Source organism: Mauremys mutica, chromosome 20 (assembly GCF_020497125.1).
Source record: "Mauremys mutica isolate MM-2020 ecotype Southern chromosome 20, ASM2049712v1, whole genome shotgun sequence".
Taxonomy (NCBI): Eukaryota; Metazoa; Chordata; order Testudines; family Geoemydidae; genus Mauremys; species Mauremys mutica.
Genome location: NC_059091.1, coordinates 11,181,557 through 11,197,371, shown reverse-complemented (window position 1 = coordinate 11,197,371; position 15,815 = coordinate 11,181,557). Strand labels below are relative to the sequence as shown.

General features: G+C 50.4%; 1 pseudogene; it reads left to right on the top strand.

Moving 5' to 3' along the window:
* The window catches only part of LOC123353777, an 824,880-nt pseudogene extending 811,184 nt beyond the window's left edge, over positions 1–13,696 (top strand).
* The last annotated feature ends 2,119 nt before the right edge of the window (positions 13,697–15,815 follow it).

Sequence of the window (15,815 nt, the reverse complement as noted above, 5' to 3'; positions counted from 1 at the left end):
TTAGAGGTTGGTTTAAGACCTGAAGCATGAGGTTTAATATCCCTCCACCAGTGTACACCGGCATTAGTCATTATAACTATGAATAGACCTTCCTATGCAGACAAACGCCCAACTCCGTTTTCAGTCCTGATGGGCTTTTGGACTCCTGTTCATTAACATAAGAACATAAGAATGGCCCTACTGGGTCAGACCAAAGGTCCATCTAGCCCAGTATCCTATCTGCCGACAGTGACCAATGCCAGGCGCCCCAGAGGGAACAAACAGAACACGCAATCATCAAGAGATCCATCCCCCGTTGCTCATTTCCAACTTCGGGCAAACAGAGGATAGGGACACCATTCCTGCCCATCCTGGCTAATAGCTATTGATGGACCTGTCCTCCATGAATTTATCTAGTTCTTTTTTGAACCCTGTTATGCTCTTGGCCTTCACAACATCCGCTGGCAAGGAATTCCACAGGTTGACTGTGCGTTGCATGAAGAAATACTTCCTTTTATTTGTTTTAAATCTGCTACCTATTTGTTTTAAACTATTGCTGGCCTATGGCTATTGTGTGGGGAATGAGATGGTCATGGGGTGGAGGCCATTCACCCACAGTTCAAATCCATTTCAGCACTTGGTAGCAAGGAAGGATAGAGAAGCTCATGACCATTGAGAGAACTTGGTAGGTTTCAGCCTAGCTCCTGAAGGAACAGGTGTCTCTGTCACTACACCATGGCCCCCCTTGTGGGCTGCCTAAATTAGGCACGGAATCCAAACTACAAACATCCCATCATCCATTAAGCTTTTACAATATGGGGAAACTGAGGCAGACAGTGACTTGCCCAACATTGCATCACGCAGTGAGTGACAGAAGTGAGAACTGAACCCAGGAGTCCTGACTCACAGCACCTTGCTCCAAACACTAACCCACCCTCCCCTCCCGGAGCCTGGCATAGGACCCAGGCATCCTGCCTCCCAAGTCCCCATACATTGTAATCACTTGGCCCCACTCCCACCCCGAAGGGAGGATTCATGCTGGTGAGGAATGGGGCAGTGCCCATGCCAATCGGCTTCCCCACCAGACGGCTTTCTGCCTTTGCTTCCCTTGAGTTGTTGTGCTGTGTCCCTCCTGAGAGATACCTGCAGAAAAAGGGAGAGCCACACAGCTCAGACACCAGCGGCAGGGGTCACAGCTCTGACTTGGTTTGCCTTACGCATGTAAAGTCCTCATTAGACGCTCGCCAGACATTGCACAGCTCCTTCTTACTCTCCCTGTTTCAGGTTACACGCAGCAGATGGCTTACAAAAAACCTGACTTCTCATACTCTGCTTTCAAAGCCCGGCCATCAAGCACTTGGTGAGGACAGTGGGTTTTCTAATGCACCCTCTTGCTCAGCATTAGCCTGATCCTACACATGTAATTTGTGAGCCAGAGCAAGTCAGTCTCCAGCCCAAAACCAGAGGGCAAAGGTTAACACACACAATGGGAAAAAATTCCCAATCCAACTCCCACAGATGGTAATGGAACGACGCCCAAAGATGAGACAGGCACCTGGCAGGATTTACAAAAGCACCTAAGCAGAGTAGGGGATTAATTCCCTTTGAAAGTCAATAGAAGTTTGGTGCCTAACTCACTTAGGCACTTTGGAAAATCCCGCTGGGTACCTATTTGCATCTTTAGGTGCCTAAATACCTTGTAAATGTGGCCCCCAGTGATTTCAGTGACAGGTCAGTGTGGGTGAGCGGATGGCTTGAGAGATTGGGAATGAATAAAGCGAAGATTTAGTCATGGGTATTTTTAGTAAAAGTCATGGACAGGCCACAGGCAATAAACAAAAATTCACGGCCCATGACCTGTCCATGACTTTTACCAGAAATACCCCATCAGGGTGTCACACCCCTGACTAATGCTTAGCTGCTCTTAGGGCGCCCCTGCTCTGGGAGTCCCCGGGGTGCCGTTGCACTGGAGGATTCCCAGGGGCTGATGGCTGGCTCCTGCTCCGGTGGTGGGGGCTGACTGCATCCAGTTGCCCACTGTTCCAAGGCCTCTGGGGACTGCTCTCCGACGGCCTCCGGGGCTGCTCCCTGGCTGCTGCTCCAGCCGCTGCTCAGACTTCCCCCAGGGTGGCCCCTGGCACTGCTGCTGCTCAGGTGGTCCCCAGGGACACCCCCGGGACTGATGCTCGGATGGTCCCCTGGGCCAGCCACACCAGCCGCTGCATCTGTGGAAGTCACAGAAAGTCACGGAATCCGTGACTTCCACAACCTCCATGACAGACTCGCAGCCTTAGTAATGAACTCCAGGTCCTTTCACTTTAGCTGGCTAGTTTGTAGCTGGCTCAGACTAACCGTTACCATCTTTACAGCTGTTCACTGGCTTGTGTGAAGATGAGTTTGATGACTCTCTGGTCCAGTTCCCAGTGGCCAGCTGCCCACAGCGGGCCCCCAACCCCACCATCCTGGTCATACTGCAGGCGGCGAGAGCTCGGCACATCTCAAGTAGAGCCAGCCGTAATAGGGAGCAATGTGTAGATGTGCTTTCTGGACAAGTGGTGACATTTTCCCTAGCTCCTGCTCACTCAGGTTACCATAAACTGACCCACATGAACCTCACTCCATTTACTGCTGTAAAATGTCTCAACTGATACCTGAGTGCAGACGGTCCAGCTTTCACACTGAGGGCAGTTCTGGGAAGGCAGGAGTGATCGTGATGTGATTGATTCTGCCCTCAGGCTGACGGCGTACGTGGTGAAGGTCTTTGCCATGGCTAAGAAACTGGTGCCCATTGAAAACCAAGTTATCTGCGGGGCAGTGAAATGGCTGATCCTGGAAAAGCAGAAACTGGATGGGGTCTTCCAAGAAGATGCCCCCGTAATCCGCGGAGAGATGGTTGTACGTGTTTCCTTTGACTTTTACACACCAGTCACTACCCACCTCAATCATCACAGCAACTTGTTGGTTCATAATTCAAAGGGATGTCTTACTGGGCTACATCCCAAAGTCTGTGCTCACGCAGACTGATCTCCTCTCTCTCTCCCGGTGCAGTTACATTGGCAGCAGTGAATGGAGATTCAGGCCCAATGGACCAGAATGTATCTATTTAGTCCTTAGGGAACTTCCTGGAGTCTTTGGCATTTCTCCCTTTTTGGGGGTAAACATTCTGCTGGGGGTAGATCATTTTTGGTTTTGTTGTTGTTTGGCGTTTAGGACTGAAAGGGGGGTCATTGTTGGAGTTAGGGGTGTCAGGGTTGGGATTAGGGGTGCCAGGGTTTAGGGCGTGTCAGTGTTAGGGTTTATTAGGTAAAAGGGGGTGTCAGTGTCAGGATTTAGGGGTCTCAGTGTTAGGGTTTAGGGTAGAAGGGGTTGTCAGTGTCAAGGCTTGGGGGTTTCAGTGTCAGGGTTTAAGGTGTAGAAGGGGGTGTTGGTGTCAGGATTTAGGAGGCATCAGTGTTAGATTTTAGGGGTCTCAGGGTGGGGTTTAGGGATTTTAGTGTTAGGGTTTAGGGATTGAAGGGGTGTCAGGGTTTAGCAGAGGTGCTGGAACTAGGGGTGCTGGAGGTGCTGCAACACCCCCTGGCTTGAAGTGGTTTCCATTATATACAGGGTTACAGTTTGGTTCAATGGCTCTCAGCATCCCCACTATAAAAATTGTTCCAGCACCCCTGGGGTTTAGGGATGTCAGTGTCTGGGTTTAAGGGGTCTCTGTGTTAGGGATCTCAGTGTTAGGGTTTAGGGCAGAAGGGGGTGTCCATGTCTGGGTTTAGGAGGTGTGTATATCAGGGTTTATTAGATAGAAGTGGGTGGGGTTAGTGCCATGACTGTTGTTCTCATGGTTGAAAGACATCTCCAAAGGGGATAGTTTTGCAGCATTTACTAAAGATGCTTAGGCTCTGGCCTGGTCTGATCTCCCCTGGGCATTGGTTCCCCAGCCAGCTCCCCTCAACCGAGAATGCCTTGTCCACGCCTCTCATGCGCTTCGTCCTGGGCTTAGTGACTTGCATTGCCCCAGAGGAGTGCAGCTGTCTTGGTGCTTCACAGGCCAAAGTTTGGTTTTTGATGTCACTGGGCCTTGATCCATTAACTCACGGGAAGCTGCCTGGGAGCTAGTGGCAGGACCTGAGCACCGGCCTGGTGAGCTAAATTCTCTCACACTGGTTTAATACGAAGCATCTCTATTGACTTGGATGGAGTTCCTCCACACTGATAAAGGAGTAACAGTAACTGAGATCAGAACCTGGCCCAGCTATAGGTCTGGCCATGACTGAGAGTCCATTCTTGGGTAGCTTTCTAGGAAGCATATATTCTGCTATAATTTCCTATGCTGAGGTCCTAGGATTAATTCTTTCTTTTCATGGTACTCGGGGGACTTTCTTATCCCAAATCTGTCCTTTGCTCCCCTTTAGGGAGGGTACAAGGGTGCTGAGCCTGATGTCTCTTTAACAGCTTTTGTGCTGATTGCATTGGAAGAGGCCAAGGACATCTGCAAGGATCAAGTCAACGTGAGTATCTCTGCACCGTAGAGTCACTTCTACGTTCATACCCAGGTTTTCCCATCTTTCCAGCCCCTATGAACCACACCCCATGGTGTTATGCTTATAAGAAGCACATGAGATCTTTTTCAGGGGAAAAGGCAATACGCCACATTTATTGAAGATACAACAATTAACATACGCATTCAATCACACACCACACACACACACTGACCCGCCAGTCAATGTTATAGTTATCAGTCCAGAGTCCGGATCAATCTAGTGGCCAGCTAGGTTGATCCCTGCTACTCAAATGAGTTTAGGGTAGAAAACTGGGAGGAAACTGTCCTGGTTGATGTGGAACTGCGACACAACATTTGGGAGGAAGGCCGGATTGGGCTTGAGCTGAACCTTGTCCTTATAAAATACGGTGTAAGGCGGCTCTGACATTAGGGCCCTCAGCTCAGACACCCTCCGGGCTGAAGTTATCGCCACCAGGAACGCGACCATGTAAGAAAGAGCAGGGAGTATGTTGCTAAAGGGTCAAAGGGATGCCCCATGATGCTCCGGGGAAGTCTTGGAAGAACGAACCCAAAGTTTCATGGCACCCCATTTATATAGTGATTTTCCTTCATTGGGACCAATGAGTTCTTCTTTGAGTGCTTGCTGATATCAAATCCAGTTAGGTGTGTGCATGTGCTGCGTGCACGGCTGTCGGAAACTTTTCCCTAGCAGCTACCCATCAGACTAGCTGGGGAGCCCCTGGAGTGGCACCGGTATGGCGCTCTATATACGACCCTGGCGGCCCGACCCCCCTTCAGTTCCCTCTTACTGCCTGTGATGGTTGTTCGAACAGTGGTTTCTTTCTTGCAAGTGGTCCACTAATCCCTGGCTCTTCTGCTTATCTTTGTATATAGTTACCCGTTGTTAGTTAATTGTTCTCTTCTAGTTGTTAATTGTAGTCTTTAGTGGTTGGGGGGGGAGTTCCCCTTCAATGAGTGCCCCTTGGGGCTCCAGGGCATGCAGTCCCAGGGCTTCAAACCCTATAGCTCCTGTGCCAAGCCTATGCCTACGGGCAACCCCCATGACTCCTGTCTCTGGTGTCTGGGAGACGCCCATCAGGCAGATAAAAGTGCAAGATCTGCAAGGCCTTCAAACCTCACACTAGAAAGGAGAGGGACACTCGTTTAAAACAACTCCTCATGGAGTCAGCCCTCTGTCTGCAGCAGGACCCGGCCCTGAGTGCTTCGGTGCAGAGCACCCCTCCAGCGGTGCCGTCAGCAGCACTCCCAGGGGTCGGCGGTCTCCCAGGGCCCAGAAGCGTTCCGCTCAGCACCGCTCCCACTCGCCAGTTGCCCACAAGAAGCAGATCAAGGACAAGCCTCCACAATGGCCTGATTCAGAAACCGTCGCCTCGGCAGGGCACGTTGCAGAGCATGGGCCTAAGGCCAACAGACCCTCTAGTTAGGCTCAACCCCCATGGGCTCTCATCTCTCCAGGAAGCCCAGCACTCCTGGACTCCCCACAGCTGCAGGTGGAGGAGGTGATGCTACCCTCCACACCAGACACTTCTGGGGCCGCTAGGGGGCTTATAGAAATGATGGCTCCCAAGTCTCCAGTCTCAAGGCCTCCATTACCCCAAAGCCAAGCACCTTCAAGAGGCAAACCCACTATGTTTGGGCCATCTACCCCCCGACCAGGATCTCTGCATCGCTCCGAGTCCCGGTGCCGTACATATGCCCCGTGCCTGTCTGACTCGTGGCACTGGTCTGACTCGCGGCACCAGTCTCTCAGCCCCGACCCTCGGAGCTGTTTCTGTTTGAGGTGGTCATCAGCTAACAAGTCATGGTCCTGCTCAAGGTTCAGATCCCAATCTGTGACCTCGCAGCAGCGCTCGCATCGACCTCAGACTGCACTCCCCAGTCATCGCTCGACGGACCAGCACTGCTCTACATAGCGGTACCACTCTGTCGTAGCACCGCACCCCATCTCGGCACTGCTCCACCTCAGGATCCCTCGCAAAACCCAGATCCAAGCCCACCCCCAGTGGAGGTTACACCTGGGGCTCGGGACGAACCAGTCCCAGAAAATCCAGAAGCCGCCATGGAACCACTCCTGCCGGTAGCGTCTTCCTCATCCTCTCCTGACCAGGGCCACCCAGATGACGGGGCAAGTGGGGCAATTTGCCCAAGGCCCCGCAGGGCCCCCAGCCCCTCATCTGCCTTCCCCCATCGCCTCAGCGCACCACATCAGGAGCGGCCCTGGACAGCGCTGCAGCGGTGTGGCTCCGGCAGGGCCTGAACTCCTCCCACTGAGTCAGAACCGCATGGTAAGGGGGCGGGGCTGCGAGTCCCGGTCCCACTGGAGCCACGCCACTGCAGCGCTGTCCAGGAGCCAGGGCAGCTTTCATGACGTGTATTTACACTTGTTATGACTTCGCGAAGGTTCCTCCATCTATTATTACGGCTCACTCCACCAGGGCTGTCCCCTCTCTTTTATAGTGAGGGGGAGCCAGCTGACTGCGGCTGTAGCAGTACGGCATGAGGACAGAGGCAGTCATCTGTAGGGTGAGGGAAGCGGGGCCTAGTGGGCAGAGCACTGGACTAGGTTTCAGGAGACTTGAGTTCTCATCCCACAACAGCTGAGGGACCTCAGGCAAATAACTTTCCTACTCTGTGCCTCAGTTTCCTTTTCTGTAATTTGGAGCTAAAAAGACTGACCTCCTTCGTAAAGCGCTGAGGAAAAGTGTGATATAAGAGCTTGGTATTATTAGATCTTGGATCCCGGTCAAACCAGCATGAGTGGCACATGGGGACGACACTACCCTCTCTCATCCCGGGGAGGCTTGCTCAGCCACTGTACCATTCGTGGGGCTAAACGGAGGACATCCTCCAGAATTGCCTCCATCTTTCTTCTTCAGGCTTGCCAGTCCTACATTTTCTCCATATGCACTTTGTCCTCCTGTCCACTGTCTTTCCACTATTTTCTTGGTCGTCCTCTTTTTTTCTGCCTGTAAACGTTACTCTCAAACGCCTCCCTAACAAAATTCCCTTCACAAGTGCTGAGTTTTATTTTTCCCAATGGATGCTCCACCCCTGCTCTGCCCTGATGCCCTGTCCCCACTCCGCCCCCTCCCCTGAGGCCCCATCTTTGGTCCGCCTCTTCCTGCCCCTGCTCCGCCCCCTCTCTCAAAGTCCCCCACCACCAGCCTGCCGCTCCCTCATCTCCGTCCCCTCCCCCAAGCGCCTCCCAACAGTTGCTTGCTAATCAGCGGCCAGCCCCGGGGGCTTGATCGGCGGCCAGCTGGGGCAGAACCACTGTGGCTGGTGGGTGCTGAGCACCCCCTATTTTTTTCCATGGGTGCTTGAGCCCCAGAGCACACACGGAGTCGGCACCTATGACTCTCTTCATCCCCTCTTTGTACGTGCCCACCACATCACCTCATCCTCCTCTCTTGCAGCTTCTGTCTGATACCACAGACCAGGGCCAGATTTTGGGGGCAGGCAATCCAGGAAACCGCCTCGGCTGCTGGACTTGTGTGGGGGAGTGCTGGGCTCAGGGTGCTGTTTTTGTTGTTAGAGACAAAAAGGACAATTGATGTTTCCGGTATTCTGTATGTGGAGGAGTCATTTTTCACTAACCTACTAGAATGTTCTGGATGTATAAGCTTTGTTTCTATAAGCTTAGAGGAAACTTTTTATTTGCTTATATATGGCATGAATAAATACAGATTTACAGCTCCTAGCGTGCAAATTTATCATCTTGTACAACAGGGATAAATCATACATACTAATCATGCATTGAAGTCGTGAAATGGGCTACAAATGCAATAAAAAATAAGGTATTCAAAATTTAACAAATAGAGGATGGGACCCCAAAGACACTCTGAGGTGCTATTTTGGCTAGGGCCGGTCCTGCCACAGACACTGGTCTCACTCCTGCTGACATTCTGCATGTGGTCCAGAAATGTCCCCTTTCGCTGCCCTCAAATATCTCACTTCTATGTCTTCAGCCTCCTCTGTATATCACCTGCACAAAATTCACTGTGAAATTAAATAAAGCTGGAAGCCACTTGAATTCGTAATGTGTTAATGTAATCCACACACCTCCTGGTGTGGTGTTCTGTCCCATCTAGTGACACTGAGACCACGTAGAGAGAGCTTAATGAGTCTGCTCTAGAGCCTTCAGGCTTTTAGTTCATGCAGTAGAGGCTCATGCATTTAGCTCCAGAGGTCCCATGTTCAATCCTGCACCCCTCCTCGGCATTAACACTACCCGAAACCTCAGCCTAACCAACGAGTTTGATTTTCTTCTGTTTTCTTTGTCACCTTCTAGAGGTTGGAAGTCAGCATCGGCAAAGCCGGTGACTACCTAGCCCAAAGGTACCAGTCTCTAACCAGACCGTACACTGTGGCTCTTGCGTCCTATGCCTTAGCCATGGAGGGGACACTGGACACTGAGAAGACGCTCATGAAAGCTTCGACAGGTAAATGAGTGCGTCTTATCAAGTACTGGAAAGATGTGGCCAAGTCAGGATGGGGTTCAGGGAAGAGAAGCAAAGGAGGTTGAAGAGGGATTAATTTATGAGGAATGAATAACGGGCATAGATTTGTTCCTTTTAGCCAGATTTGAGATTGATCAGACTGGGTATAAATCCAGAGTAACTCTCCTGGGTTGAGTGGACTTATTCCAGATTTACACCAATGTGTCTGAGATCTGGATGTGGCAGAGATGTATGGTATTACTTGACCTCAGGAGGAATCTGAGAGCTCTGTACGTATATCTAAAAGATGTAAACCCCAAAGATAAAAAGAGAGAAAAAGGTGGCTCAAGAGGATGTAACTAGATGAAACTGAGCAAAGGATATAGAATAATATTACCCGCAAAGAAAATGGAGTTTGCCCCATTGTTTGGGATAGTTAAAACAGGGCAGGACAAAGCTGTTGTCTAGATATAACAATGTTGTGTTGAAAGGTGCCAGGTGGGTCTTTGATCCCCAAACAGTCACAGACCTTGGCCATGTCTACAATGCAGGGACTAGAGCGGCAAAGCTACGGTGCTGCAGCTATCCCGGTATCACCCCCTATTGTAGACGCAGACTGCACTGATGGAAGGGGTTTTCCATCTCTGTAGGAACTCCACCACCATGATCAACGGTAGCTAGATCAACTGAAGCATTTTTCCATTGACTTAGCTGTGTCTGCACTAGGCATTAGTTTGACATAGCTATAGCACTCCGGAAGTGGGTGTATGTGCAGATGTTTCACATGCCCTGAGTAACACAGCTATCACGATCTAAGTTTTAAGTGTAGACCAGGCCCTTGTTCAAGTTAATGGGTGTGCCAGGCACTCTTTCAGACTCAGTGGAAGGAACAATCAAGACTCTTTCTGTAGTAGACACAGCTAAAAACAATGTAGGGACTCCCAAAGGCACACCGCAGGTCAAGAGCTAAGTCATGTGGGCTGAGAGGTTTCCCTGACGGCAAACACAGAGGCTAGCATGTTGGTTTTGCACCCTGTGCGTTAGAGGCAGAAACCAGCTGAAAGCCTGGAGAAGTGTTATGAAACAAGCAGAGAGACATTGCTTGTTGGGCCTAGAACTCACTTCAGAGGCAGACTTGGGGGTTTCTCAGCAAGGAAGTTGCCTGCTGCTGGTTTCTCTCAAGCTCAGGGAAAACGGGACTTTCTGTGCATTTTCGTAATCAATCAGGTTTACACCAGAGAACGTACCAGAGGCCTATCACCAATTCCTCATCCTAATTGAAACAATCCTCCCAAGACCCCAAATATTGGGTAGCTGCTCACCCCTAAAAGGGGCAACAATCAGTTCAACTTACAGATTCTCCATGCAGAAAGTTGGGGAAGGTGTCAGGTGATGGTATGGTCTAGTCAGATCTGCTCAGAATAAGTGGATGTCCTTGGGGAGAGTCCTTTAGCTCGCCTTCTTTGCTGCTGCCTAGGGGGAAATCGCTGGGAAGAGCGGAACGCCCGCACCTTCAACATTGAGGGCACCTCGTACGCCTTGCTGGCCTTGCTGAAAATGAAGAAATATGAGTTGGCAGGTCCCATAGTCAGATGGCTGAGAGAGCAGAACTACTATGGAGGGGGCTATGGATCTACCCAAGTGAGTATGATCCTTATAGTCCCGGGTATCCTTCCAAAACTGTGTTTTGTGGGCAGGTCTCCCATCGGAAGGGATGGGATTCTGATCACTTGAGTCATTGTAGAAAGCCCTGGAGAATGCCCAGTAGAGAACACTCCTGCATTGCCTGGGAGATGGGCAACGTGACCTATCAGGTCTTTGCCATTGTTAACCTAAGGCAGAGACCAGCACAGGAGTATGACTGAATCTTCTAACTAGAGGCTCCATCCTGCCAAGGTGATGGGTGCAAGCACATGCTTCTCTTTAAGATAGTGAGTTTTCCTGGGGAGTCAATGGGCCTTCTCTTCCCATGGGCAAAAACACACACGCATCTGGACTCATTCTAGCATTTGTTGTTTTTTGGCCATTGGTCTGGAGAGAGGGTACCGGGTGTGCAGGACCAACGGACTGAGTCCAAATGACAAAGCCATGGTGGATCATGACTAATCTGAATCAATTTGTGTTTTATCCACCTCTAAGTAGAACTGTAAGGTTATGTTTTTTGGATTTTTTATTAAACTGTGCTTACACAACCTACTGGAGAGGATAAAAGCCCTACTGCTAGTGACAGCTAAATAAAGATGGAGAGTCCTCAGATATCCCTCCCTTCCCTGGAGTACGGGGGCTACTAGGAACTTTAGGGTCTGTCTGTGTCCAGCAGCCTCAGTAGAGAAGCCCCTTTACTTTCCTTGCTACTGAGTCTTGTCTTTTCTCTACCTAAAATGATGCTACAAGCTTGGTTGGGAGTGGTCTGTATTTCTGAGTCACAGGCCATGTGTTTTATCCCTAACATTGTTCTTTGTGTGGCATAGATGTCTCTATATATGTAACCTACACACCTCCTGGGTATGGTGCTATGTTCCCTGTAGTGGCACCGAGACCACTTAGAGAGAGATATTAACGTGTCTGCTACAGACTTAGCTAAGGGCCACATGGCTTTTAGCTCATGCAGGAGAGGCTCATGCATTTAGCAAGAGGTCCCGCATTTGAGTCCCAGACAAGCCCCCACTTGTAATACCGATAGACCTCAGTTGTCGGTGGGTGGGATCGAACTCATTAATCTCTCTCATCTGTCCCCTCAGTGCCACTAGAGGGGACAGAGCACCACACCCTGTGGATGTGTGTGGGTTACATATACATGGAAGGAGCCACTATCTTGCTGTGCTCTGTCCAGCTGCCAATTGGCCCCTGTTAATAGCTAGGAGCGAAGGGAAGCTAATTAACCATGCACAATATATTTATTGACCATGGGTTCTAGTCCTGGCTTGGCCACTGGCTTCCTGGGTGACCCTGGGAAAGTTACTTCCCTGCCCTGTGCCTCCGTTTCCCCATCAGCAACATGGGAATAAAGATCTTGTACTGCTTTGTAAAGTGCTTGGAGATCTACTGATGAAACACATTACAGAGGAACCAGGTAATATTATTATATAACCCTTTGCCTGCGTGACATCCAGTGGACCCTTGGTGTTTTCTTTCATTGTATTTTTGGTTCCTCTTCCTTAAGAGTCAGTTTAGAAGCTGTCAGATGTTCAGCGCAATAGGACAATACAGTGTAACCCTCTTGTCTTTTTCCTGGTGTTCTAGGCGACCATCATGGTGTTCCAGGCTCTTGCGCAGTACCAGATAGACATTCCGCAGCACAAAGACCTGAATTTGATCGTTTCTATTTTCCTGACACATCATTCTAGGCCTATAAAGTACAGAATCTCAAATGAGGACGCTCTAGTGGCCAGAACAGCAGAGGTATCGTGCTTCTCTGTGTGATTAGTACAGATCACTAATTATAGAGAAAGGGGATTTGATTAGAGCCTCCCATCCAAACCCTTTTGGGAGGGGGAGGGGAATTCATATTCCCGGCACCAGATCCAAATGCATTCACACTTTTGACTCAGATTTTTAAGACCAGAAGGGACCATTATGATCATCTCGTCTGACCTTCGGCATGACACAGGCCAGAGAACCTCACCTACTAATTTCTGCATCAAGCCCATAACTTCTAGCTGAGGTGTGAGGGGTCTCTTAGGTAGATATCCAGTCTTGACTTAAAGACTTGAAGTGATGGAGAATCCACCACATCCTGTCAGGCCCTAGGTTCTAGGCAGTCAGGCCTGGTGGCTGGAGCCGGCTGGAGCGTCAGGACTGGGCCAAGGGCAATGCTGAAATCAGGGTCTGGGGACAGGCCGTGGGTCAGAATCCACAGACAAGCCAAATCAAGATTGAAGTCAGAGTTCGGATGCAGGCCAATGGTCAAAGTCAGCTTGGAATCAGTCCGAGGGCCTGGGGGGCCAGGAGGCAGATGTAGGCTGGAGCGGGGCTGGAGCAAGGTCAGAGCAGGGCACAGAGGAGGCTGAAGTGGGCTGGAACAAGGCTCGGGCATGGCTGGGGCAGGAACAGGAACTGGATCAAGGGCAGGCCAGAAGCCTGGGGAGTCTGTAACACTGCAAGGCCGGAGGAAGGTCCCTGGCCGACTAGTGCTGTTGTGCAGAGTAACTCTCAGCTCTGATGGGGACAATGAAATACTTGTGCCTGGGGGTCATCTGGCCTGAGCCCTGACCAGGGATAGTCACTGCAGGCTCCGTTGGAGGGGTGAGTCACCGCAGCTGAGTGAGCAGCCCTGGGCTGGACGAGGTTTGCCTCACACATCCTGAGGTAAATTGTTCGAGGGTTTGTGACCTGGAGTGTGTGGTTTTGAGCTGAATCCAGAAGTAGGAGGGGATGGGTTGCTATCTGGAGATCAAAGAGTTACTGCCTGGGAAGTAACCTTTTTTCTCCTTCATGCTATCATCTCTGCAGAGTCCCTCCAGCCCCTCCGGGCGAGTGAGTGTCAATCTCACCACCTTCATTTTCTTCATTAGCTTCATTTGCCCTGTCTTTAATTAATAATAATAATAATAATAATAATGATGAAGTACAAAAGAAAATTAACCCTGGATTAATTTTACAGCTCAAATGGAATGAAGACTTCACTGTGAAGGCAGAAGGAACTGGACAAGCAACAGTAACAGTAACAATAATTTATAACGCAAAACGAAAGGAAGATGAATCTCAGTGTAAGAAGTTTGACCTGAGGGTATCGGTCGAAGAAGCCCAGGGTGGTAAGTAACCACCTGTCTTTTCTCTTCTGAAGCTTGCTCTCAATCCTCAGATCATGGACAGCAGCGGATTTACACCAACCAACCACCATCTCTGCAATCACATTCTTAACTTTGGAAAGTATTTTTGTGAAGCTTCTTCAAACTCTCCCAGTCCCCAAGTCCTACAAAATTATACCCATAGGGCAGGCACTAAATAATATTTCCAGCTACTACATGTTCTAAGTTGCAACCAATGCAGGGTCCTTCTAGATGAGAGGGAGCAGATGCTGTCTTCTCTTATCCTGGCACTTGTTAGCAGCATAGTTGGAGCATCAGATGTGGATGGGAACACGGGCCGGCTACTCTGGGTATTGTCTCCCTCTAAAGCAGAGATGAGCCCATGCCAGGAAGTCTGGTTATAGACCCAAACTTCCAGTGCACACATTTCCAGACAGCATGGGTGTAAAATCAGCATGGGACAGAGGTCAGGATCTTCAGCACCCAAAACACAAGCCTCTGTGGCTTGGTCTAAAGGAGCAACTTCCTTTACCTGGGAGTAGCTGATTGTTATAATTGCTAGAGCTGGCCAATAGTGGGAGATATGCTGGTCTAATGCGTGGTCATATGATAGAGGGATCCAGGATTTTGGCACTGCTTTTACAGAAATGGGAGCCAGCTGTAAATTGTTCTTAACTTTCCCAGCTGTCCAAATTCACACCCACGAGTTCTCATTGTTTCAGTCTCCTCTTTCTGCTAACCCTAGACTGAAGGCAGCACGTGAGCTGATTTTCAGTGGCACTCACACTACCCACGTCCTGGCCACTGGTCCAGGGGCTCTGCATTTTAATTTAATTTTAATTGAAGCATCTTAAACATTTTAAAAACCTTATTTACTTTACATACAATAGTTTAGTTATATGTTACAGAAAGAGACCTTCTAAAAACGTTAAAATGTCTGACTGGCACGCCAAACCTTAAATTAGAGAGAATAAATGAATACTTGGCCCACCACTTCTGAAAGGTTGCTGACCCCTGCCCTAGACTGTATTTCATTTGTGCCACTCAGCTGGGAGAGGCTTTTTAGTTTGTGTGCCAGGGACAGGAAGAGTTATTTATGGATTGCTGGAGGGGAGGAGAGGTTTATTGAGGGATTTTTCACACCTACTCTAGGACCTGTTTGATTACTAAGCCATATTAGTACGCCTAAAAAACAAAAGAGGGTTTATCTGTCAGGAAATTTACACTGAGATATTAATTTATTTTGTCTCCTGCAATGTTTCCAGTTAAGAAGCCGGATGGAGCGATGCGTTCAGTCTATATTAAAATCTGCATCAGGTGAGAACAATGCCTTTTAATGACAGATGATAAATAGATGAACCGATGCAGGGGGTAGCTTGAGAATCCTGGGCTATGATTTTTTTCCATGGAATGGGTAAAAAAGGTATAATTAAGCAACAGGAGCTGGTGGAGCGATCGCAAAAATCAATGTTCAAGTGATGAATTCTGATCAAAAGGGTATTTTCTCTTCTCCTCATTAGGTTCCTCGGTGTGGTTGATGCCACAATGTCCATCATCGATATCTCCATGCTCACTGGCTTCTCACCGCAGGGCCGCCCAGAGGGGGGGGGGCAAAGGGGGCAATTTGCCCCAGGCTCCGCAGGGGCCCCCAAGAGAAGAGCGGAGGCTCCCGCCTCCACCCCTCTCCTGGAGCCTCGGCGCATCAAGCGCCGAGTCTCCGGCCGAGCCCCTGAGCCCCGCCCCGATCCGAGCCGTGTGGTGAGGGGGCGGGGCTGGGAGCTCTGGGCTGAGCGCTGCGCTCGGCGTGGAGCTCACAGCCCCGCCCCCTCACCACGCGGCTCTGAGCGGGACGGAGCTCAGGCCTCGCCGGAGACGCGCTCGGGTAAGAGGCTGGGGGCGGGGGGGAGCGGGACCCGCCACCGCCGAAGCGCAGCCCAGCCCGGTCTTCGGCGGCGGGGGGCCCCTTCTGTTCCGGGACCCGCCGCCAAAGTGCCCCGAAGGCCTGCGGCGGGGACCCCCCCCTGCCACCGAATTACCGCCGAAGACCGGGCTGCGCTTCGGCGGCGGGTCCCGCTTCGGCGGTAATTCGGCGGCGGGGGGCTCCCGTCGCGGGTCTTCGGGGCACTTTGG